At 35.5% G+C, this 27,109-nt stretch overlaps 1 pseudogene; it reads left to right on the top strand.

The window, feature by feature from the left end:
• Nucleotides 1-10,019: 10,019 nt before the first annotated feature.
• Nucleotides 10,020-27,109, top strand: part of LOC114037749 — a 130,724-nt pseudogene continuing 113,634 nt past the window's right edge.

Here is a 27,109-nt window from a genome sequence, read left to right on the forward strand (position 1 = left end):
GGCAAATAATTTCATTTCTCTGGGTTTCAGTTTCCATATCAGTCAAATTAGGGTGGTGAATTAGATAATTCCTAGTGCCCCTTTCAACCCTAGTATTGAATAATCCTACTCGTTTTCCATGCTGACATTTTAAATTAAACTTCATTAGTTCATTAAATTCATTAAAAAATTCTTACATTACATTCTACCTTAGTAGGACTCCATCACCCCCCTAGTTGATGGTAGAACTCACATTGAATCACTTTGGTCCTTCTTTTCTTGACTTAACTGTGCTACCCAACATGGAGCCCAAGTCTCTTTTCTCACATTCTGTGGCCATCCAACAAGAAAGCATGGCCCTTACTGTCTGATCTTCCTGGTGTGACCTCTTCTATCTACTTGGACTTTTCTACCTTTCTATAAATAAAAAGGTTCTTAAAGACTTTCAACCATTCTTTAAGAAAAAATAAAAATAGACTATGGCTTTAATGAGAAAGCCAGCAACCATTTAAGATTATAGGATTTTTAAAGCTTGAAGGGACCTTAAAGACAATCTATTTTCACCCTTTCAGTTTATAGATGAGGAAGTTGAGGAACAAAAAAAGTGAAGTCACTTTCTCAGGGTCATAGAACAAGAATCAGGTTTGAAACCAGGCCATTCAACTCTAAACCAATTATTCTGCTCACTTCACTTTGCATCAGTTTTTGTTATTCTTTCCAGTTTTTTTTCTGAAATTCACCAATTCATTGTTTTTTTATAACATAATATTCCATTACACTCATATTGCAAAACTTGTTCAGTCACACCTCAATTGATGAGCATCCCCTCAATTTCAAATTCTTTGCCACCACAAAAAGCTACTATTAATATTTTTTGCACAAATAGGTCTTTTTTTCCCCTTTTTTTTAAAATCTCTTTGGGATACAGACATTACAGTGGTATTGCTGAGTCAAAGGGTATACACAGTTTGATATGCCTTTGGATATAGCTCCAAATTGCTCTCCAGAATGGTTGGATCAGTTCACAACTCCACCAATTGTACATTAGTGTCCCAATTTTCCCACATTGTCTCCAACATTTATTGTTTTATTTCTGTCACATTAGGCAATCTGATTGATGTCAGGTTGGTTTAATTTACATTTCTCTAATCAATAGTGATTTAAAGCATTTTTTCATATGACTATAGATAGCTTTAATTTCTTACTCTGAAAATTGTTTGTTCATATCCTTTGATCCTTTATCAATTGAGGAATGACTTGTAGTCTTATAAATTTGACTCAGTTCTCTCTATATTTAAGAAATGAGGCCTTTATCAGAAACACTTGCCATAAAAATTGTTTCCTAGCTTTCTGCTTTCCTTCTAATCTTGGTTACATTGATTTCATCTGTGCAAAACCTTTTTAATTTAATGTAATAAAAATTATCCATTTTTCATCCTTTAATGCTCTTCTCTCTTGTTTGGCTATAAATTCTTCCCTTTTTCCATAGATGTGACAAGTACACTATTCCTTGCCTTCCTAATTTGCTTATGGTATCACCCTTTAAATCATGTACACATTTTCAACTTTTCTTGGTATACAGCGTAAGATTTTGGTCTATACCTAGTTTCTGCCATACTTTTTTTCTCCAGGTTTCCTAGAAGTTTTTGTCAAATAGTGAGTTCTTATCACAGAAACTGGGGTCTTTGTGTTTATCACAAGCTAGATTACTATAGTTACTGACTACTATGTCTTATGTACCTAAACTATTCCACTGATCCACCACTCTATTTTTCTTAACCATTATCATATGGTTTTGATGGTTGATGCTTTATAATATAGTTTTAGATCTCATATGGCTAGGCCACCTTCCTTTGTCTTTTTTTCATTAATCTCCTTCATATTCTTAAACTTTTTTTGTTATTAAATGAATTTTCTTATTATTTTTTCTAGTTGTATAAAATAATTTTTGAATTTTTTTTGCAATTGGGGTTAAGTGACTTGCCGAGGGTCACACAGCTAGTAAGTGTCAAATGTTCAACCTGAGGTCAGATTTGAAGTCAGGTCCTCCTGACTCCAGGGCAGGTGCTCTATCCATGAGCCAACTAGCTGCCCCCTGAAAATTTGATTGGCATGGCATGAATAATTAAATTAGAATTATTATTTTATTATATTGGTTTGGTCAACCCATGAGCAAATAATATTCCTCAAATTGCTTAGATCTGTCTTTATGAGAAAAAAAGTTTTATAATTGGGTTCATATAGTTTCTGGGTTTCTCTTGGTAGGTAGACTCCCAAGTATTTTATATATTGTCTACAGTTATTTTAAATGGAATTTCTCTCTCTTTTTTTAAGGCAATTGGGGTTAAGTGACTTGCTCAGGGTCACACAGCTACTAAGTGTCGAGTGTTTGGTCTGAGGCCGGATTTGAACTCAGGTCCTCCTGACTTCAGGGGAATTTCTCTTTATATTTCTTGCTGCTGGGCTTTGTTGATAATATATAGAAATACTGATGATTTATATGGGTTTATTTTGTATCCTGAAACTTTGATAAAGTTGCTAATTATTTCAACTAGATTTTTAGTTGATTCTCTAAGTATACCATTATATCATCGGCAAAGAATGATAGTTTAGTTTCCTCATTGCCTATTCTAATTCTTTCAATTTTTTTCTTTCCTTATTGCTATAGCTAACATTTCTAGTACAATATCAAATAAAACTGATGGCAATGAACATCTTTGCTTCACCCCTGATTTTATTGGAAAGGACTCTAGTTTATCTCTATTAAAGATAATGCTTGCTGATGGTTTTAGATAGATACTACTTATTATTTTGAGGAATGCTCCATTTATTCTTATGTTCTCTAGTGTTTTTAATAGGAATGGTTGCTATAAGACTCCTTCTTTACCTGTTTTTCAAAAAAAAGTTTGCATAAGGGCAGCTAGGTGCTGCAGTGGATAGAGCACCGGCCCTGGAGTCAAGAGGACCTGAGCTCAAATCCAGCCTCAGACCAAACACTTGACACTTACTAGCTGTGTGATCCTGGGCAAGTCACTTAACCCCAATTGCCTAAAAGAAAAAAAAAAGTTTGCATAGTATTGAAATTAATTGTTCTTTAAATGTTTGGTGCAATTCACTTGTAAATCCATCTGACTGTATATTTTTTTCTTAGGAAGTTCATTCATGGCTTGCTCAATTTCTTTTTCTAAGATAGCATTATTTAAATATTCTATCTCATCTTCTGTTAATCTGGGCAATTTATATTTTTGTAAATATTCAATGATTTAACTTAGATTGTCAGATTTATTAACATATTATTGGGTAAAATATTTTCTAATAATTGCTTTAATTTCATCTTTATTGTTGGGGAATTTACTGTTTTAATTTTTATGTTGATAATTTGGTTTTCTTTTTTGTTTTAACCAAATTCACCAATGGTTTATCTATTTTATTGGGTTTTATACCTTAGTTCAATAGTTTTCTTACTTTCAATTTTATTAATCTCTCCTTTGGTTTTCAAAATTTCCAATTTGGTGTTTAATTGGGAATTTTTAATTTGTTATTTTTCTTGTTTTTTCTTTAGTTACATGCCTAATTCATTGATCTGATCTTTTATTGATGTAAGATATAAATTTTCCCCTAAGTATTGCTTTGGCTGTATCCCGTAAATTTTGGCATGATGTGTTATTGTTTTCAATCTCTTTAATGAAATAATTGATTTTTTTTTTGTGATTTGTTCTTTGACCCCCTCATTCTTTGGGATTAGATTAGTTAGTTTCCAATTAATTTTAATCTATCTTTCCATAGCCATTTATTACATGTAAGTTTTATTGCATTATGATCTGGAAAAAGGCACTAACTATTTCTGCTTTTTTATATTTGATTGTGAAGTTTTTATGCTCTAATACATGGTCAATTTTTATGCAGGTATCATGTACCATTGAGGAAAAGGTATATTCTTTGCTATTCCCTTTCAATTTTCTCCAAAGGTCTGTCATATGTATTTTTTTTCCTAAAATTCTATTTACCTCTTTAACTTCTTTCTTATTTATTTTGTAGTTAGATTTATCTAATTCTGAGAGGTGAAAACTGAAGCCCCCCACTAGTATAGTTTTATTGTCTATTTCATCCTATAGCTCACTTAACTTCTTTAAAAATTTAAATGATATACCACTTGGTTCATAAATATTTACTATTAAGTTTACTTCATTGTTTATGGTACCTTTTAGCAAGATGTAGTTCCTTTCTCTATCTCTTTTAATTAGATCTATTTTTGCTTTTGCTTTGTCTGAGATCATTATTGCTACCCCTGCTTTTGGATTTTTGTTTTGTTTTGTTTTGTTTTTTACTTCAACTGAAGCATAATAGACTCTGTTTTAGCCCCTTACCTTTACTCTGTGTGTTTCTGTGCTTTAGGTGTTTCTTGTAAACAACATATTGTAGGATTCTGATTTTTAATCCACCATGCTATCTGCTTCTGTTTTATGGGTGAGTTTATCCATTTAACATTCATAGTTATGATTGCTAACTGTATATTTCTCTCCATCCTTTTCTCTCTCTCTCTCTCTCTCTCTCTCTTTCTCTCTCTGTTTATTTCCTCCTGTCTGTCCCTCACCAGTGTTTTGCTTCTGACCACTGCCTCTGCCAATCTACTCTCCCTTCTGTCTGTCAGCACCCCCTTTTTTATTCCATCTCTTCCTACTTCCCTATAGGGTAAGATGGATTTCTATACTCAAATAATTGTGTATGTTATTTCCCCCTGAGCTGGAAAATTGTTTTACCCCATCCTTTTGCTGATTCTGTCATTCCAGAATTATTTTTGAGGCATTATTTTATTGTTGTCTGGAGGTGAATTTTTGAGAGTTCAGGTGATTCCCTGCCCTGTTCTGCCAACTTGGCTTCAGGTTGCCCTACTTATTAAGATTTTTTTTCTTTCCTTCAATTTCTGAATAAATATATTCTTTTAAACTTCTATCTATTTCTCCTAGTTCTGTATTTTGAAATTAATAAAAAAACAAGTCTGATTTTCTTATATATAACACTCCATCAAATATCTGAAGGCAACTCTTATGTTGACCCTAACTGCTCTGACTGGTTCTCTTTTCTATATAATAATGATCCCTCCACCTTGCAACCCTTAGTGAATTTAAATTGTTCTCCTTCAGAGTCACATTACATCGCTAAACCAAATTCCCCTTGATTCTTGATCTACATAGGAGCATGACCAAAACTGACCATTTTTAGTCTTTTCCCCCAAGTTTTAAGGGACCAGAATCATTAACTTTGAAGTAGCTATGGCTCCAGGTACTGCACAGTAGGGGAAAAAAGAGTGTTTTAGGATCTTCACTGTGAGAGATTAAAAAGGTGCTCAGTGTTCACTGGAGTCTACAACTAGGAGAAACTTTGGGAGGGGGGCCTAATGAGAAAGAAAATTGGCTTTCATAACAAGTCAACTCTTTCAGTCCTGGATATGTGATAACTACAACAAAATTACCATGCTTCATGGTTCTTGATAAAACTTAATACGTTTGGTCCTTTGTGTTTTCCTCTTAGGATTATAAGGTTTAGAGCTGAAGGAGACTTCAGAGATTATCTGGTCTATCTCCTCAGTTTACAAATAAGAAAACTGAGTCTCAGAGAGGTAATGTGATTTCCCCACAGTCACACAGAGATATCCAGTAAATAAGAAAGCTAGGGCTTGAAACAAATTCCCTTATGCCAAATGCAGTGTCATATTTCCACTCTGTTCCTCTCTTTAGTTTCCTCCTTCTAGTTTGTCACTCTCCTTCTGGTGTCTTATTTTCCACAAAGAATCAGACTCCAGAATTCTGCTGTCACATTTTAGCCTCTTTAAATTGCTTGTGCTGACCAGACCTGATGCCTATGGCAATGACATGTTTTCTAAACTGAGACTTGACAAGTCTTTTCTTCTTGGAGCCCAGATGCTGATGTGTATTTACATGCAATTCCCCATCCATTTCACCAGGGCACTGCACCATAGCATTCATTACCCCAAAAGGCACCTGATCTATCTAGTGGCTTTTACATTTTAGTAGGAAAAGTTTCCCAGCTTTGATGAATTATACCCTACACCATATGTTCACATATGCATGCACACAGATTGTGTGTATATGTATACACACGGACAACTAGATATAGATATAGTATGTATGTGTCCAAAGCTGTATAATCATTACTATAGGTAACTCCCTGTTAAAACTCCCTTCCTCACTTAAAGGTGACTTTCACTTTATCATGCCCAGAACTAGGCTTCCACATCATTTCCCAGTTATTCACAGACCATACTACTCCTGCTGTGGCCAGCCTCTTTAAGCTTTTTCCACTAAAACCACCGCGAATCTGACTTCCCCACTTTCTCAGTAGGCCCCTGTGAAGTTTACCTTGTCTTGATGAAACCAGACCTACCAGTCCCCACTGGTCATATGCAGACTATGTCCTGTGTATGTAACCTTCACAATGTCTTGTTTTCTCTCATTAAAATGGAAGCTCCTAAAGGCCAAGGAGAGTCTTGCTTGCTTGTATTTGTGTCCTCAGTACTTAACATAGTACCTGGCACGTAATAAGCTCTTATTAAATACTTTATTATTGATCAGTCATTCATTTTACCAATGCAAAGAAGCAATGACTCTGCTAGTCTTTGGGGACTTGGGATGTTAAGTACCTTGACTAGTATCACATAGATAACATCAAAGGTGGGATTTGAACTCAGGCTCTCTTAATTCTAAGCATAGTACTCTGTTCATGATTTGTTGCAGTTTACTCATTTTCAGTTGTGTTCAACTCTTCATGAACTTTTTTGGGGTTTTCTTGGAAAAAGATATTAGAGTGGTTTGCCATTTCCTTCTCCTGCTCATTTTACAGATAAGAACACTGAGGCAAACAGGGTTAGGTGACTTGTCCAGGGTCATATAGAAGGTAAGTGTATATGGCTGGATTAGAACTCAGGTCTTCCTGACTCCAGGTTTAGTGCTCTATACACTATGTCACCTAGCTTCTGCCCAATGATAATATACTATATATGTATGGGTATATATGTATATACACACATATGCACACACACATGCAAACTATATGTATAAATACACTATATATGTAAGTGTATATATGTCTACAAACACAAATTCCCTACCACATACTAATATATGCCATAAAAATATGTTTTAATATATGTGTAAAATACACATACCATACATACACATGTATATGCACAGTGCAGCCTTATATATGGATAAAGTATTGATATGCAGGGACCTCATTCATATGTATGTGTGTATTTATGAATGAGCTCTCTCTCTCTCTCTCTCTCTCTCTCTCTCTCTCCTTCCTTTATTCCTTCTCTTTGTCTCCTCCATTCTCTGTCTCTGTTTCTCTCCCCTTTCAAAGAAATCTTATTTTAGGGTTGTGGCCTACGTAAGGGTGATCTATAGTAACATAAACATGATATGTGTGTAAATATATATATACATATATATACATATGTCATCCTAATGAGCACCTATAAATGGATTACAATATATCTACACAAAGCTACAAAGATGTGTATAGATACATGAATATACATATATAGTGGGTATAAATAAATATATATGGTATATATATGTGCATATGTAAGTAGTGTTTATAGATTTCTCTGTGCAATAATTAATATATTATAATATATAATTATATATAAACGTACATATGGTATTTAGATATTACATAGAGACATTTATATCTACAAAACATTTATCTATGGCTTTGGCAGATGTTTGGAATATACCGGCCAGAGAACACCACTTGATTTGGGGAAAGGGAGCTTTAATGATTTTACAATATCCATCTAAGATACTCATAAAGTGTTAGTTTTTATAGTGTTGATTTGAATATTTAATAATTAGAAGAATGCTGTTTTAGAGCACATCTCTTTGGCTGATGGTTTGCTGTTTTATTTGGGGGACAATATCTTTTTTGGTCTTGCTTTGCACAAAATTCCTTCTGTAAAGATAAAATGTGTTTCATTTAGAACATTCTGGAGGGGGAATCATTAGGATTTTTATTTCAGATTAAAAAGTTATATGGATTGAAAATACAGCCTCATGGAGAGAAAAAAATTGTTTTTTAACTCAAAAGCAAACAGTAACTCTGTTCAGATATTTTTGCCCTTACCATAACTTCAAGAGAAAGTCACATACCTAGAAGAAGCTATTAGTTGAAAAAGAGAATCAAAATTACTAAAAGACTATGAAATAAAAACATGGTTTATGTTAACTATGGAGACAAAGTTTACTTTTCAAGTGGCAATCATTGAGTAATAATTTATACATTTGCCTATGCTGGGGATTATGAGGGATACTAGAAGAGACCTCAGATATCTTCTACTCCAACCCTTTAATATTTTACAGATAAGGACACTGAGGTTCAGAGAAGTAAAGCAATTTACTCAAAGTCATACATAAAGAAAGCAGAAGACCTAAGATTCAAACTATAGGCCTCCAACTTCAAATTTATTTTTTCCCTTATCATGTTGCCTCAACAATTAAAGGAAAAGATACTAGTCCACTCTTTCTCTGGGAGATTGGGTATGAACATACAATTTTTCAAGACAGTGTGCAACAAAGTTCTAAGTTTGGCCAATGCAGACAAGAGGAGATTAAAAACAGGAGATAATAACATTTAGTATTGGATGAATCAATTATTTTTTCAAGTCTTTTTTGAGTGCTTACTATGTGCCAAACATTGTGCTAATCACTGGGGATACCAATAAAAAGTAAGATTCTAAATTATAAGATCATAGGATAATAGATGTAGAGTTGGAAGATATCTGAAAGGCCATCAATCTTTTCATTTTAGAGAAAATTGAGTTTTAGTGACATTAAAAGACAATTCTTTGCAAATCAAAATGGCTATGAGAGACCACATCACACCTATCAGACTGGCTAATAAGAAAAAACAGGAAAATGATAAATGTTGGAGAAGATGTGGGAAAATTGGAACACTAATGCATTGTTGGTGGAGTTGTGAAATGATCCAACTATTTTGGAGAGCAATTTGGATTTATGTCCAAAGGACTATAAAAATGTGTATACCCTTTGACCCAGCAATAGCACTTCTAGGGCTGTATCCCAAAGAGATCATACAAATGGGAAAAGGACCCACATGCACAAAAATATTTATAACAGCTCTTTCTGTGGTGTCAAAGAATTGGAAATCGAGGGGATGCCCATCAATTGGGGAATGGTTGAATGAGTTGTGGTAGATGAATGTAATGGAATACTATTTTGCTATAAGAAACGATGAGCAAGTGAACTTCAGAAAAACCTGGAAAGACTTGTATGGACTGATGCTGAGTGAAGTGAGCAGAACCAGGAGAAGATTGTGTGATGACTAACTTTGATAGACTTAGCTCTTCTCAGCAATACGAGGAACTAAGACATCTCCAAATGTCTTGTGATGGAAAATGCTAGCCACATTCAGAAAAAGAACTATGGAATTTGAATGCAGATTGAAGTATACTATTTGCTTTTTTTTCCTTCTGTTTTGTTTTCTTTCTTCTTCCTTGTGGTTCCTCCTATTGGTTCTAATTCTGCTTTACAACATGACTATTATGAAAATATGTCTAATAAGAATGTATATGTAAAGCCTATATCAGATTGCATGCTATCCTGGGGAAGGAGGTGGGGAGGAAGGAGGAGAAAATTTAAAACTCAAAAGCTTACAGAAGTGATTGTTGAAAACTAAAAATAAATTCATTAATGAAAAAGAATTAAAAAAGGCATTTCTTTAAAGAACATATTCTTTTAAAAGGAGAAAACATGTATAATAGGGTTCAGCAGAAAGGCAGATAAGATGATCAAACACTCTGAAAAATATCTTGGCAGGATATATCGTAAGGTCTGAGTGTCTGGAAGTTGCAGCATTAAGGAGGATGGCAAAATCCATCTGTCCAGAGGATTCAGTAGCAATTCAGATGGCAAGTCCCAGGGTTCTGATGAGGACAGCTGCAGGGTGGTAAGAAGTGGAGGTCTGGAGGGTGACAATCATGTATAAGTCATCAATCTACCATGGGCTGGACCCATTCCACATCTTGTGAATGGCCCATGGCCATGTCTGCCTCCACCTGCCATGGCTCCACAGGTCTCCAATATTTGGCAAAGGATGAGAGTACCAAGGGGTTAGTTGGAAATAAGGTTTAGAAATTTAGACAGAAGAAGAGAAATGTTAAAGGAAATTTGAGGAAAAGAAATAAGGGGAAAGGAGGGGCACAAGTAAAACTTTAGAAATCATTTGGTTCATTCTCATTTTTACACATGAGGAAACTGATGGTAAAGGAGAGGTTACTTGTCTGGGTCACTCTAATAGAAAATAGCAGAGTAAATATTCAATCACATAGGCATTCCTCTAGACTGTACAAGGCATACCAAGACACATTCTAATACCTAAGAACAAACAAACAAACAAAAACCAAACAAACCTGTATTACATTCATTATTATGTATCCTTTTCTTCCCCATGGTAATATGGGCCCAATTAGGGCAAAGGGGAAGTGATTAGGACATTCCTGAACAGGGTTGACCTAGTCTGTATGCACATCAATGAACACAGTTCTTCCAAATCTCAAACCAGTGCTAGTTCTACTGTGTCATACTTCAATAAAGGAAGTAATCTGCTGTAGAGAAGATAAGTATAAAAAGTCAGAAAATGTAGATGGCTGACATGGTCAGGTAAAGCTCTGCAGAGAGTCTGAGGCATAAACTTGAACTTGAAGAATTTTAAAACTGGATTAATAATTTTCAATTAATGTAGTGGTAGTTGTAGTGGTTTGAGAGGCTATATGTTATAGTGGATAGAATCAGCCTCAAAGAGAAAATGAGGATTCAAGCCTACCTCTGCCACCTACTGGCTGTGTGACCCTGGGCAAATCACTTCCTCTCAATGAAGGCAATGCTTCAAGAAATCATAGGCAAGGGTCCACAATAATTGGGAAAATGTGGAATAGTAGTCATAGTAGTAGTAGTAGTAGCAGCAGCAGCAGCAGCACCAGCAGCTGCACCAGCAGCAGCAGCATAAATGATTCTCCTTCTGAAAAATTGTATAATTGTATTTGGGAAGAAAGAATTTAAGAGGGAGACAGACAAAGACAAAGAAAGACTGAGAGAGACAGACACAAAGAATGAGACAGAGAAAGAAAGATAGAGAGAAGACAAAGAGATAAAAAGACAGAGACAGAGAGGCAAAGAGAATTCAGGTATTAGATGTCTGTAAACACTGTCACTCACATTACATTGAACTGCATTCCAGTTAATCGTGAGAATAAATTTTAATGAGAGAGGGAGCATCTCAGATACAGAACACATGTCAGTGTCAGATCAAAGCCAGTGACAGGCTCCTGACCAAGTTTAGATATTGTCTTACACTTATCAACTATGTGAATATGTTTGGACAATTTTAGTGCCAGTAGAAGGGATCAAATTTATAGAGTCAAGGCCTAACAATGACTGCATCATTGCCTAATGTTTTGTTGAGTATCCTCCTGGCTTCAAGGATGGTGCCGAATCTGGCATAGGCAGATTCCTTGAGAGACAATACGCTTTGGGAAATCCTTACCTCTTAAGGGTTGGACCTTCACTCTAGTCTCAAAAGGCAATCAATTATCTATTCAGAGCCTAGATTTTTTATGGAGCATCACCAGTGTGTAGTTCCAGTCAGCCGGTAGGTGAATTGATCACTAATTTGTGACATTATGGAATAGGGGTAGGCCCTCTTGGTTCTTTGGGTATTTATTAGGATAGACAATGATTAGCAGTGGGGAACATGGAAGCAATTTATTAACCACAGATGTCACAGAGACAAGCAATGACAGGGCTACACAGAAAGATGCCATGAGAACAGGGGCTGGGGGAAAATGTGTGAAGGAAAATAGCCATCATGAGGAAGAGGATGGGGAAGGGGAGAGGCATAGAGCATCACTCACATAACCATGGATCAGAGTTGGGAGCACTCAACAGTATACACCTGATGAAGAGGGCTTGGGGGAGCACAAGGGTTTGAGGTCTGATTTGTATAGGATTCTTTGTAGGAACAAATCAATTCCTATCTGTGCTACTTTGGGATTAGTGTATTAACATGCCCAAAGTACCTCAAAATTATCAGTAAAATTTCAAAATTACATCTCAGAGTTATCCACACTTTTTTTATGTTCTTCTGGTCTGGAACTGTGGAGGTATGGAATTTGTTTGAAATTTATATATCATAGGACTAAAAGGCCCTGAAAGCTATGCCTAGATGGCTTCTTCCCCATCTATAAAATATTGGATTAGATGACCTTTAAGTTCTTTGCAGTCCTAAATCTATGAAGCTAAATGGCAAGATCAGCAGTCCTATCTTGATTAAATCCCTTCACTTCTCTTAGTCTCAATTTCCTCACTTGTAAAAATGAAGACCATTTTGTAATAAAGTCCTTCATATAAAATCTTTTCAGCTCTGAAACAGAATTAACAATAATTGACACTTAAAAAGTACTCTAAGTTAGGTTTACAAAACACTTTATGTGCGTTATCTCATTTAATTCTCACAATAACCATTGGGAGTAGATAGTCCAAATATTGCCCCCATTTTACAGATGGGAAATCTGAGGCTTAGAAAGATGAAGTGATTTTCAGTCATGCAACAACCTGAGCCTAAGTTTCCTGAATCTAAACCTCATACATTTTTTTCTTACCATGCTGCAAGCTGCCTCATCGTTTTATCTTTTTAAAAATTATATGACTATGAAACATGGCAGATGGGACCCTGGGAAAACTGATGAATACTCTTAATTCATTTATTACACCTGAAAATAATTTCCTATAAGCATTCAGCTATTGAAATAGAAAAGACATTTAGTATACCTGTCAGTAGGAAAATTCTATCAAATACACAAAAACCTTTGTGAGAAGATGGAATTCAAAGGCATTTCATGAGTCGGGTGACAACCATGGCTTAGTAGACTCTCTAGCCTCAACTTCTCCTGTATATATATATTTCTTACTGGACATCTCCCCCATATGCTCTGCCAAAATTGTGAATGATACCGTAGTAGGTGAAACTTGCTGACCATAGTTTCCTGAGAAATCTGTTTCTTCTTGGAACTAATCCAGGGCACACTTAATCTTATCCCAGGGCTTCTTCTTTTCTCTATGTTATAGACTTCCCCAATCTTTAAATTCAAATATGAGGTATTGAGTCTCTTATTTTGTTCTGAGAATCCATTAAACGACCTCAGTTCACAGAATTTCTTGAAATTCATCCCAAATTTGTTTTCCCCTATTTCTTCCATTTTCACAATGTTGTTGCTGTTATTGTTCAGTCATTTCAGTCATGTCCAAATTTTCATGACCCCATTTGGAGTTTTCTAGGCTAAGATACAGGAATGATTTGCTTTTTCTTTCTCTAGCTCATTTTGCATTTGAGGATCCCAGGCAAAGAAGGTTACATGATTTGATCACACAGCTAGTATCTGAGGTGGGATCTGAACTCATGAACGTGAGTGTTCCTCATTCCAAACTCAGTGCACCATTTAGCTGCCCTAGTGTCACAATATAGTTTCCTAATTTTAGGACCCTATGCTTTTTTTTAATTTTTACATTACTGCTTTACATTTTGGATAACAAATGTTCACTTTCGAAGGTTTCTAGGTTTCTAGGGCAAGGAAGAATAATATATTTAAATGGTCAAGAATATGTATTTATAAAAGAAAACTACCGAGTAAAGACTTAGTCACATCCCCTCAAGCCCACCACCAATTGCCATACTAATATTCTAACTAAAGTCCCTTTAGTCTAGCTCAAGCCCTGTGGCTATCTCAAGGTCAAGTTTACCCAATACACTGTTCTGTCCTACCACAAGAATGCTAATATCCAGACTGCAACATCTTTCCACTGAATTCAGATTAGCCTAACTGGGAACTATGAACCATTTGCCCATTCTACAAATGAAGACTCACTCTCAAAAAATCAAGAATCCATCTGTTACCTGGAGGAAATTAAGTACTAAAATAGTTATTGGCTAACAAGATCTTTTATCTATATCTTCCCAAAGTGGCAAGGCAGGGAAATTATAAAGAAGAATATCAAGATAAGCTCCAAATTTATATCCAATCTAGATACAAATAAACAAATGAAAGAAAAATGGGAAAAATATTTATCACATCTGGATAGAAACAAAGTTCAGAAACAAACAAGTGATAGAAAGAATCACAAAAGATAACATGGATGATTTTAATCATAGAAATTATATGTATATATATAATTAAATATATATAAAGCTAAGATTAAAAGAGAAAGAATAACTGAGGGAAAAAATTTACAGCAAATTTCCTTAATTAAGGTCTCATTTCCAAGATATAGAAGGAACTGAGTCAAATTTATAGCAATAAGAGTTACTCCCCAAATGACACCTAGATGAAGGATATGAACAAGTAGTTCTCAAGGGAAAAAAAAAACAACAGCTATATATAGCTAAAAAAAAAATCCAAATTACAAATAATTAATGAAAAATAAATTAAGCCAATTTTGAGGTTCTATATCAGACCCATCAGATTGGCAAAAATGACAAAAGGGGCTGTGGGGAAATAGGCACATCGATGCACTGTTGGTAAATCTGTGAATGTGTACAACCATTCTGGAAAGCAATTTGAAATTATATATATATAGATATGTGTGTGTGTATGTATGTACATATGTATGTTTGTATACACTCATACATACACACATACACACATATATACATACACTCACACATACAGACATACACATACGCATATGCACACCACATGTATATATATGTGTATATACATGTATGTATGTATGTATATGCATGTATTACAGGGAGAATTAGGAGACTGGCATGATGAAAAATGAAAGATACATTTTATACAATAAGGAGAAATAGGCCATGAGCATTTGCTATTCCTTAGCCTGTAGTGCCTTTGTTAGGAAAATAAGGTTTATGAGAAACACTGAGTTTAAAATGATTGCAAGTCCCTTTGCCACTGTAAATTGTTAGAGAATTACTATTTTGATTGGAGGCTGGGCTGTCAGAGACAGTGAGAAATTAATTTGTGCTAACCATAATTTCAGAGTCCTTCGGAAGAAAGATAAGATGTTGCTAATTTAGTGTGTTTCTATTTCCATTTAACTGCAGGATAAGAAAACATTTTCTCCTTTGCTATTACTGCCCCCTTTCCACTTCTACCCACCATTTCAAAGAAGAGACCAAATTGAAAAAGAGATGGACTACTGCGCTCAAGAAAATATGATGTACCAAAAATACATGTGGTGACCTTTTCCATACTGTTGTAGTATGCTAAAAGAAAAATCAACCTAAACTTAGTTTTTTGTGCCATTTTTTCCCCTGGGAGTGTCTGTGTTGGAATTTCTACTAAATATTTTAAAATATTCAATGATACATTACCTCCATAGCTATTTGCATTTCAATAAGTATATCTTTTAACTATAAAACTCATGATGGGCATGTGGTTAACCTATCTTGAATCTCTAACAGTTAAAGATTAGTTAAAAATGCCAAATTGTACTTATGTGTTTATTTTAATAATAATATTAATAACTGATTTGTATCGAATGTTATTATGCTCATAGTTCTTTATATATGCTTAATCATTTGGGCCTCACAACAGTCCTGTGAATTACTGTACTACTAATATTATTCCTATTTCATAGATAAGGATAAAGAGGCTTAGAAAGGTTATGATTTGACCATAAAAGTGTTGTATTATGATTTATAAGTGTAAAAGGTAGGATTTGACCTTAGGTCTTTCTAATTCCAAGTTCAGCATTCTATATACTTTAACGGCATTCTTTGTTACTATTTAATTTCCTGCTTAATATTGGAGTGTGTGTGTGTGTGTGTAAAAGGGATCTTTTTTTATCTTATTTTTAAGCAAAAAAAAGTTTGTATATCTCTATCTCAGGATAACTATTCTGTGTTCTAAGTCTCCCATCTATACCATGTAGTCCTATACCAGAAAATATCACCCAAACTGCAGTCAGACCTATAGATGTCAAATAACACAATGGGAATAAAACACACTTAATGTATGTTTAAGGATAGGAAAATAATGGAGTCACTTGATAACTATCACAAGTTTTGTCTTAAAAGAGAAGTAGTCATTCATATACCAAATGTAAAGACATAAATAAATACCTTTAATATCCCTCTTCACTCTTCCCCAAACCTGACTTAACTTCATGGTATTATATCTATATTAATATACATATTAATGGTGTGCTGTATGTTGGTACACACACATGTTATACATATGTATATATGTAATATATAATTGCGTAGAATATATATGTATTCATTCTATATAGTATATATTTATACACATACTATACATATGTATGCATACTTTATATAGATCATTATGTACACACATAAATATATAATTACTTATTATACATGTTATATCATGTATATTAAATATATACATATATACATATTTATGTGTATACATATACATAAATATATGTACATAGAGGAAGATAGATAGATAGAAAGAAAGAAAGATAGATAACTAACAGGACTTAAAACTGTCAGTGAGTTAGGGGGATGTCTATCCCAATCATGTAAAGATTTTCCCCAGCAAAATGAGCAGATAAGAACAATCTGTTCCAACCGCCCTGAAGATGGCTGAAGCAAGCACTATGACGTGCTTAGAGTTTGATCAGGCTGTAAGATGGCATCAGAGATGCCAAGGTCATACACTGAATCTCGTGCCATGGCCAGTCATCTTGACTTTTTTTCTGTCTCTGGCCTTTGATGACTCAGGAAGAAAGTGAGAATGATGACTACACAAACCTGCATCACTTAAATCCGATTCACATGTAAGTTAAGACATCACCTGTGATGTCATTGGTCCTCTTCAAAAATGAAGAACAATGACATTATATATACTTTTAGGATGTCTTTTTCTTCCTCATATCCATTTGTAGGCAAGGTCTATACAAATTCATTCCCATTAACATCATTTTGAAACTCTATCATCAATGTATTTTAGGTAAACCCCAACATAACATCATGGAAATCCATTGTAAATTTTTGTCAGCCAACCACTGGAGATACCAATGAGATTAGTCATTGACAAAGTGAGCTAACAGAAAGGTTCAGTGACATTAAATCCTTTTGAGTAACAGTCCAGTTACAGTCTGCATTTTTTAAAACTAATTCTTCTCTGAAATCTTATTTCACTTGTCATGTTTTTTTTGGAATTAATTAATGTCATTAGGTAGTTTACATCAGGATTCTTTGGGACCCTTCACTTTAAACTTGCTTCTCACAAGTACTATTATCATCCTTTTCTAGATATAATGACCAAGGCTCAGAGAGATGAAATGATTCTAATTCTACTTGGCAGGACCAGAAAAAGATATTCTTAGCTTCAGACAACAACTAGATCATATTATGTTTATTAAGTTTAAAACCAAAAATAATAACAATAAAAATAAGGGCCTGCTATTACTATGATGTTAAAAGTTTCCAAAGTGATTTACACACTATTTCTGATTTGAATCTCATAATGGCCCTGTGAGTTAGGTTCTAGGGTAATTATTTTCTTCATTTGATATGTAATGACATTGAGACTTTTTGACAGGCTAAATGACCTATTCATGGTCACATAGATAGCAAGTTTCAGAGGTGTGATTTGAACCAGGTCTTTCTGACAGCAAATCAAACAGTCTAACCACTGTACTATGTTTAAAGAGGTATCGTGTCTCATATGTTTTCTGTTCACCCAGGACCAGCCCTCTTCTTTGGTTTCTCAGGATACCCTGAATTATTATACTAAACCATTACATATTAAGTACAGTGAATACATATCTGAGTAAGAAGGGGATGTATATAGAATGACATTGCTATGAAAAAAAATGCTGCCTCAGGTGGAAATGTTTCACGAAAAGCCATTTTGCATCAATTCCTTGTGTTCTTTACTCCTTTGTGTTTCTGATTCCTCCATCACAACTTGACTACTCTTTTTGCTCCTATTTCCCAATTCTTACACACCCCTCCAGATTTCTTGACAATGATAAACTCTTTGATTGGACCCCAGCAAAGTATTTTGGTTGTTCTTTTCATATTATGGCTTGGGACATGTTCCTTTTTTCTCCATCTATATTAATTTCCTCTATGCCTGCTAATTGGCATTAACTATACCAGGCCCAGTTTTATGGCTGGGATTATACTCCCTGATCTGGGAGATGTTGGCATTGTATGTGACTCTGGGGTTGGTGATGGAGTTTCTTTAAAGACCTTAGGGTCAACCAGATAAAACTCAGTAAAATACAATACATTATATGTTAGTTAGAAAATGAATATCTGGGAAATTACAATTGGTTCTATCCTCATTATGTGAAAGAGAAAATTTTCCTTGGGATACCTTGTATAGAAACATAATGGATACAGTGACCAGAGATTTGTGGGTTTCCCTATAAAACAAAACAAAACTAAACAAAAAATGGAGAAATAGCATAGTCAAAAAAAACTTGAAAAATCAAAGTATGAAAGCAACTCAAAAAATGTCTTATTCAAAGAAGAAAAGTAGAGACAATTTCTGATTTAAAGTGTCTATGTGAAGAGTATTACATTTTTTTTGTTTTTGTTTTTAGTGAGGCAATTGGGGTTAAGTGATTTGCCCAAGGTCACACAGCTAGTACGTGTCAAGTGTTTGGTCTGAGGCAAGATTTGAACTCAGGTCCTCCTGACTTCAGTGCCGGTGCTCTATCCACTGCACCACCTAGCTGCCCCAGAGTATTACATTGTTAATAAGGGACGGGGGCTGAGTAGTAAGGGAAAATAGTATCTTTTTTTTTTCAAAACAAATAACAGGTGGACATGGGATTATGGTGTAGGAGTGATGCCAAAATTTGGAATCCTAGAATCAAAGACAAGGTTGTAAATTAAATTTTAGTGGAAGGAGTTGGTGAAAGAAGTACTGTGTGAGAGTGGGGAAAATATATCTCTTTTTGTAGTATACACTGAGAGAAATAATTGGGACAGGGAGATGTCCATTTCATCTTATTCCAGTCAAGTGAAACCTTTCCATCATATTGCAATCCATTATAACACAACTGTTTGCCCACATCCTAACTCATAATGGTTATCAACCCAGAAACTATTATTACAAGCTATAAGGAGCAGACATAGAACAATAGAATCATAGGAATTTGGACACAGAAGGAACCTTGGCAGAAATCTAATCCAATTCCTTCTTTCTACAGAAAGGGAAATAGGCATTAAGAGGGTAAAGTTACTTTCCTAAAGTCACACAACTCCTAAGTGAAAGAGTCAGGTCAAGAAAATGAATGTCCTAACTCCCAAACTGATATTCTTTCAATACCTCTCCATTAGTTACAATAAGATTGTGTACTCTGCAAATCACTTAAAAATTAATTCTGCCCCTTCGATCTGGTCTATAAGGGTAAACTCCATTGGCCTGTTCTTTGGGAAAGAAATGGATTTTCTGTTCTGAGAGCTTCTGGCAACTTTAGTGGCTCAGGGATTGGTGTTAAAGCCCCTACACAAACCTCAGTCTCACCTAGATCACACTCGTAACTTGAAAAACTGCTTCAGAAGCATTGAGTCTGGTAGGTGACAGTGGGTTCAGAAAAATGGGAAGCAAGGAGGATAGGACTATATTTGCTGACTTCTAGATGACACCGATGTAAGGAACAAGCAGTAGTGGCATTTTCTGGCAAAATGATTAGCTATTTGTAGCAGTTTTATTTGCACTTTTCTCTGCCTTCATAGTCCTCCAGCTCATATTTGGTCTTCAAAACAAATAAAAAACATTTTTTGAGCATGATTCCCATAGTAATTATCCACCAGAGGGAGGAAGACAGTTCAATCTACTCTTTACCTTCAATGATAATTAGCCAGCTTCTTTTGACATGCTACGTTCACCCAGTTCTTCCAACTACAATGATAGTGTAGTTCCCTGCAGGGGAGACCCTCTAGGCCCCACATCTGGGGCCACTTAAACTTCTGCAGCCTCAGCTCTGCTCAAGACTCTGGTATAAATGCAGTCCTGAAAACAATAGCTATACTAACCTCTGGATTCATAACTGATGGCTTAGAATAATTTGCCTTATCTTCTAGAATTGTTCTGGCCTGTATATTACCTTGTTTGTAATAACTTAACTTTTGTTCACTTCCTATTGACTAAGAATCAGTATTACGAAGCGGCTTTGCTTCTAGTAACTGCTTTTCCTTCCTCTCTTCCTTTTCTCTCTTTTCCACCCCCATTTCTTTCTTTCATGTAACCCCATTCCTCTCAAGATGTCCCTTTTACTGTGAAGTATGTCATAGTCCCTCTTTTCACTTGGGTTCAAAACCTTAGAGTTAATCTTCACTCTTCCCTCTCCCTCATCCTTTGCTTACAATCAGATCCCATCATCTTTCTCCTAATTGCTCTACTTGCTTTTAGTTTCTCCCTCCTCTAGTCTATCATCCAAATAACTGCCAAATTAAGACACAGGGAAACACTTCCAGAGACTTCTATTTCCTCTAAGATAAATACAAACTACTTAAATTAGCATTTAAAGCCCTCTTAAACTGGGCTACAACATACTTTTCAAGACTTATTTTACTTCCCTTCAGGTACTCAACATACCAGTCAAATTGGTACTACTGGATTCCTCAAACATGACATTCAATTTTTTGTCTCCATTTTTCTGCACAGATTATCCCTCCTGCCTCAAACCTACTCCCTCTTCAGATCCTTTATTTTTTCCCATTTTTTTCCTTCAAGACTTAGCTTAGGCTCTACCTCTTCTGTGAAGTCTTTCCTTATCATATCTCCCAACCAGATGTTAGTGACTATTCATTTTATTTATTTGTTTATCTATGTACATGTTATATCTGTACCCAATCATCTCAGAAGAATGTGAACTACTTGAATACAAAGATTACTTCAGTTTTTTTTTTCTTTTTGGACCCAGGACCTAGCATAGGACCTTGCATGTAGTAGGTGCTTAGTAGATGCATCTTCTGTCTTTGAATTGAATTCAGCATTGACATAGTTCCAAGAGTTCTCATCATTTTATTTGATCTCTCCTGGACACATTCTAGTTTTTCAATGCCCCCCTAAAAATGTGTCTGTGTCAGTGATACAGCTTTAGATTCACTCTGATATTAAGATAGAAGAGGGAGTAGATGACCCCTAAATGTCCCTTTTAACTAAAATAGACTGTGATACTTGCATAGTCTGACAGTCAACAAATCTTTAGTATCTCTTATGTGTCTAGCCCTGAGCTAGGCTCTATGGGGGATACAGAAAAGAAAAACACTCAATTTCTACCTTCAAGAAGCTTTTAGTGTAGTTAGGCTATTAGGAACTACATTTATAAAGCAATAAAAGAATAATGGATGGAAAACTATAATAAGGTGTCCAATTTTTTATGTATCTCACATAATGAGGACTTTAACCATCTCAGTAGCTTCCGTAACAAGGATACTGATATTAACATATTTCTTTCAGGTATTTTACATATTTTCCACTTATAAGCGGTGAAAAGTGTGATTTTTTTATCTTGCTTTTTTTTCAGAAGGTAGAATACAACCTTTTCACTTTTATCATCTTCATTTATTCTGTAATCATTAAATTAATTGCCTCATAGAAGGTGAGGATTAAGATTAACATGGTATTAATTCATCCTATTGGCTATTGTGAAGAAGAAAAAAAATGAATAAAACATCCTTCCCTGTTCATAATTTTTGTATCCCACATAATAAGTATATAGGCACAGGTGATTTTTTTTCCAGGAAGATAATACATTTTACAATTCTCTCAACAGATATTTCCTAGTCATAAATCAGATACAGCTGTTGTGTGGCCTAGTGTATACAGTATTGGACTTGGAGATAGGAAGACCTGAATTCTAATCCTACTATATACTTTTTAGCTGTTTTTCACTGAGCTCCTTAACCTCTTTCAGGATTAGTTTCCTCATTTGTAAAATGGAGATAATGATAGCAGCTACCACCACTCCAGTATCATTGTGAGGATCAAATGGATCAATGTATTTAAAAAACTCTTTCCAAAATGAATAATACCTCATAAATACTAGATTTTTTTTATCATTTATGTCATTTTTATCAATGACATAGATATCTTTGATATTTATCAAAATATCATATATTTTATCATTTATTAGCATTACTAGACAGTTCCACAAGCTACACACCTGCTTCTTCTTCTTTACATTTTTTTTAAAGCTCATTCATATCACTGTGTTGTAGTGACTACTAAACCTGAGTATATTACCTTCACCACAACCTACTAGTAGAATTTATGACAGGGACAATTGATCCATGAAATATTTTCTCATATGTTTCTGTTTAAAATTGTTTAACATATTGAATTTTACTTAGCATATCACTAAATATTTAGAAGGAAAAAGGTATGCAATAGCAAAACACATAAAAAGTTATAGAACAGTAATGGGCTATCTAAGTAGTCATTCTCCCTTTTACTTTCTCATAGCTAAATTTATTCATAGGCAGAGAAGGTAGTTCTATACATGGTATGATTTTAGTGACAGCAGGAGGGCCCCACTTCCTTGGAAAAATATCTCCCCATCTATTTCCTGATCCCACTTGTTCACCATTGCCTAGGGGACAAAATGGAAACTCTCTATTCTGATATTCGTGGGAGAGGGATGGAATAAATATTTATACTGTACCTGCTAAACACTTAACAAATATTACATCATTTGATCTTCAAAACAATCCTGCAAGTTAGGCGTTATTATTATTTCTTTTTACAGTTGAGGAAACTGAGGTTAAATGATTTTCCTAGGATTATACAACTAAGTAAATGTCTGAGGCCACATTTGAACTCATGTCTTTCTGACTCCAGGCCTAACACTCTATTCCCTGTGCCACCTCACTGCCTCATTGGCTAACACAGTCTGTTTCCAACCTTCCATTCCTGTTTTATCTCACACTACATGTAGATTCCATTTGATCCAAACTATTTTTCTTTTCTTTCTGTCTTGACCTTCCCTACCATCATCCTTTCCCTTGAGTTTGAATCAAATATCTCCAACATGTCTGAGAGGAGGTTTTATGGTACAATAGAAAAAGTAGTAGATTGGGTGTCAAAGGTCTTAAGTTCAAAACTTGATTCTGTTACTTATTGCCTGTATAACTTTAGGAAAGACATTTAATTTTTTCTGAATTTCATTTTCTTCACCTATAAAATGAAGAAGTTGGATAAAATGAACTTTAAGGTTCCAAGAATGAGAATAACAGAGCCTTTTCTGAGAGTTGAATTTGAATGGACTGGAAGACTAAAGGGTACTTAAGAGTATTGTGTTGCCTCAGGACTTTAAGGGGCAGAAAATGTCAAGAACTAACACAGAAGTCTTCAGTTTCCAGTCTAAACTCAGGGATTTTTCAAATTGAATATTGAAAGCAATCCCTTCTCTTCAGTGGAATTCCCTGATGAGACTGAATCCAAGAAAACACTCCCACTGAGCATGAGATTGACAATGTTTAATCAAAAATGATTTTCATCAATACCTCTGGTCAGAAGAAAACAAATGTTAAAAAAAAAGTGATCAGCTTTGAGAGCTTATTATTCCAAAAAATAAGTAGGGACCTGAATGTATTAACTAGATGTTTGAGTAAAGAAATCAGTGCCTATTGAGAAGGTCTGTCATGGACATTCTATGATAAAATAGACAATTCTATGCATAAGTATAATTGGTGGACATTTGTATCATGTAATTTGAGAGTATTTAATGAGCTATCTTCTCCCTATCCCCAATACTAACACATAGTTCCTCTACCACTTGTAACAGTGCTCAAAATTCCACCATAAAAGATGTATTCTTGTAGGCTATATCACTGTACTCCATTAAAATGCAAATGGTTATGTTTGTCTGAGGAGAAAGAGAGTTGAAAAGATTAAAAGCTTCCATTGTATCTTGGTTTTTTTTCCCCCCAATTTGAGAGCCTCTAAGCAGGTTTTGATAGAGGGTAGAGGCGAGTGACCCCAACTAACAGGCACCATCCAGGGAGAAAGAGCTCTCCGTGGGGGCTTTTGGCATCTGAAGGGGCCAACAAGAGGGAAACCCTCAATGGGAGGACTGAGTATCTGAAGGCACCAATATCAAGGCTATGGGAAACATACATGAAGAAGAGGGCTCTGAAGGTCTTCCCAAATGTATCCAGTGCCTGTCTTGCCCAAGAGCATTTGCTACCTATCCTTTTAGTGAAAAGGATTCAAGAAAGGTGGAATGGTAAGTGGAGGGTGAAAAATATTTTCTATGGAAACAGCAGCCTTGGGAGGAGTCAGAATGTGTTGACTAGGAAGTAGAAGAACACAAGAAGATAGAGTAAGTGTGGGAGAAGGGCTTATGATACAGAACTGAACTTTGCTCAGCTGTGTCAGAGACATTTAGCATGAGGAGCTCTGACTTATATACATTCCAAGGTCATTAATTCAGCCCCATTAATTCTGAAGTCATGCTATCTCTCAGAAGCAAAGTTGAAGTCTCCCTTTGCCTTGTCTGTGAAGAAAGGAAATATTGAACATAAACAAAATACATTATGTTTGGTATTTGACCTAATACATTTCTCCAGTACTTTTAGCTTACCTATTTGTATACAAGCAATTAATGTATTTTACTACTTTATTAAAGTAGCATTAGATAGAACTCTACCCAGCAACACATTATTAGTTCTAATTTCACTATGTGCCTGAAAGTAACAAAACTGTATTTCTTATTAAATAGTCTATGTGTCAGACTTTAGACTAATTCATTTGGCCTCTCTCCCAAGTAGTCCAAATTAATGAGGTTTGACTTGTATTAACAGAGCACATAGATGTGTAACAGCTTCATTTGAATCACAGAAAGCCACTAGATAAAGTGAAAGCAGGAAGCCTAATTGAAAATCTCCATTCTTCACTCCTTCCCCTGCCTTTGTCCCCTCCTTGTTGTTTTTCACTTTTTCCCACTTTTTCTTTCTTTTCTCCTTTCCCCACTCCCAGTTCCTTGATTTCCATACTTCCATTTTTCTTAAACCTTTCTCTCATTTCTCCATCATTCTCTCTCCCCAATACATTTCTCCACCTTAATGCTTAATTTCACTGCTCTTTTCCCTTTCTTGTCTTTTCAACCTCACTCCTTCCCTCTCTGCCCAAGGCCTCTCCCTTTTCCTTCCTATTTTGTCCTTTCCTTTTCTCCCCTCCCACCTCTTTTCTCCCTCCCTCTCTAATCTACTTACATTTTCAACTTGGGGATACTATAACCTTTCATTATTTCAACTTGCCACATTTTTGTAATACACCAGGGAACCAAGTGACAAGGCAAAATGAGGAAATGTCAGCTCCTGTTGAAAATGTAGGGAGATATGCAGGCACAATGCTGAAATCACTACCAGTCCCTTAGGGCAGATAGAGAGCATGATAATGGAAATAGGAAGAGATTGTGCAGACTCTGCAAACCTCTGGACCAAATTCCTGCAGGAGGAAGGCAACTTTTCAGCTGTTTGTGACTGTTCTGTGCTTGGATTTTATCAGCAGAGATGTAACTGAGTCTTTGGGGAAAAGATTTCCCAGCCTGAGGAATCCAAGTTTACTGAAGCAAAGTAATTCTTTGGCTGCTAGAGCATTGCGTCTGATTGTAATCAGTAAGAGACTTCACAGAAAATATCTTCTTCTGATGGATCATGAAAGTGGGGTGGCTCCTTGGGGCTGGCAGAGGGGATCATGTGGGAGTTTTTTCAGTGACTCAACAAGCATTTATTAAGTGCCAACTATGTGTCAGGGCCTGTGCTCAACTCTAGGCATACAAAGAAAAGTAAAAGATAGTTCCTGCTGTCAAGGAGCTTACATCCAAATGAAAGAGACAACCTGCAAATAAGTTACTATGTGTAAACAAGATATATTCAAGATTAATTGGAGGTGAAGCATTCCTAGTATTAAGGGAAATCAGGAAAGACTTCTCACAAAAGTTGGGATTTTAGCTGGGACCTGGAGGAAATCAAGGAAGTTAAGAGCTGTAGATGAAAAGGGAGAGAGTTCCAGGTTTAGAGGATGGACAATGAAAACACCCTGAGTCAAGAAATGTAACAACATGGAGGACAATAGCCCTGGATTCCAGAATATGTGGAAGGGAAGAAAGATTAGGAAGATGGAATGGTAGAAAGGGGAGAGGTTAGGCATGGCTCTAAATGTCAAACGGTGGGTTTTATATTTGATACTGGAAGCAATAGGGAGTCACTAGAGTTAATTGAATAGGTGGCTGGCATGATCAAACTTTACTTCAGGAAGATCAATTTGGCAGATGAATGGAGGATGGACTGGTGTGGGGAGAGACCACAGGCAAGAAGAACAGCACTCAGGCTAATGCAATAGTGGAGATCCAAGGTGACAAGGTACTGTAATAGGGTAGTAGTGGTGTCAGAGGAGAGAGAGAGGTATATGTGAAGAAGTTCAAAAGGTAGAAATCACAGGCCTTAGTAACTGTAGGGATAATTGTTGTGCTGGAAGGGGAGGGAACAGTGAGAGAGAGTAAGGAGTCAATGATGACACTAGATTGTGAGACTGGATTACCAAGAGGATGGTAGAACCTTCTACAGTAATAGGGAAGTTAAGAAAGGGGAAAAGTTTTGGGGAAAATTTAATAAGTTCCATCTAGGACATATTAAATTTAAGAAGTCTGTGAAATATACAATTTTAAAAGTTCAATAGGCAGTTGGTCATGTCAGACTGAAGGTCAAGAGCAAGGTTAGGGTTAGATAAATGTATCTGAAAATCACCTGCATAGAGATGACAGTTGAAACGATGGTTACTGATGAGGACACCACATGAAATAGCATAGTTGAAGAAGAGAAGCGGGCACAGAACAGAGCCTTGAGGAACACATGCATAGGTTTTGAACTGGATGAAAATACAGCAAAGGAGACTGAGGAGGAACAGCCAGACAGGTAGGAGGAGAATCAAGAGGGAGTAGTGTCAGGAAAATCTACATAGAAGGAGATCAAGGAGAAGAGAGAAGACTGATAGTGTCAAATTTTCAGAATTGTCAAGAAGGATGAAAGTTAAAAAAAGTCCATTAGATTTAGAAAATACTGGTTTGACTTTCCT

The sequence above is a fragment of the Vombatus ursinus genome, unplaced genomic scaffold (genome assembly GCF_900497805.2).
Source record: "Vombatus ursinus unplaced genomic scaffold, bare-nosed wombat genome assembly UNPS02010548.1, whole genome shotgun sequence".
Classification (NCBI taxonomy): domain Eukaryota; kingdom Metazoa; phylum Chordata; class Mammalia; order Diprotodontia; family Vombatidae; genus Vombatus; species Vombatus ursinus.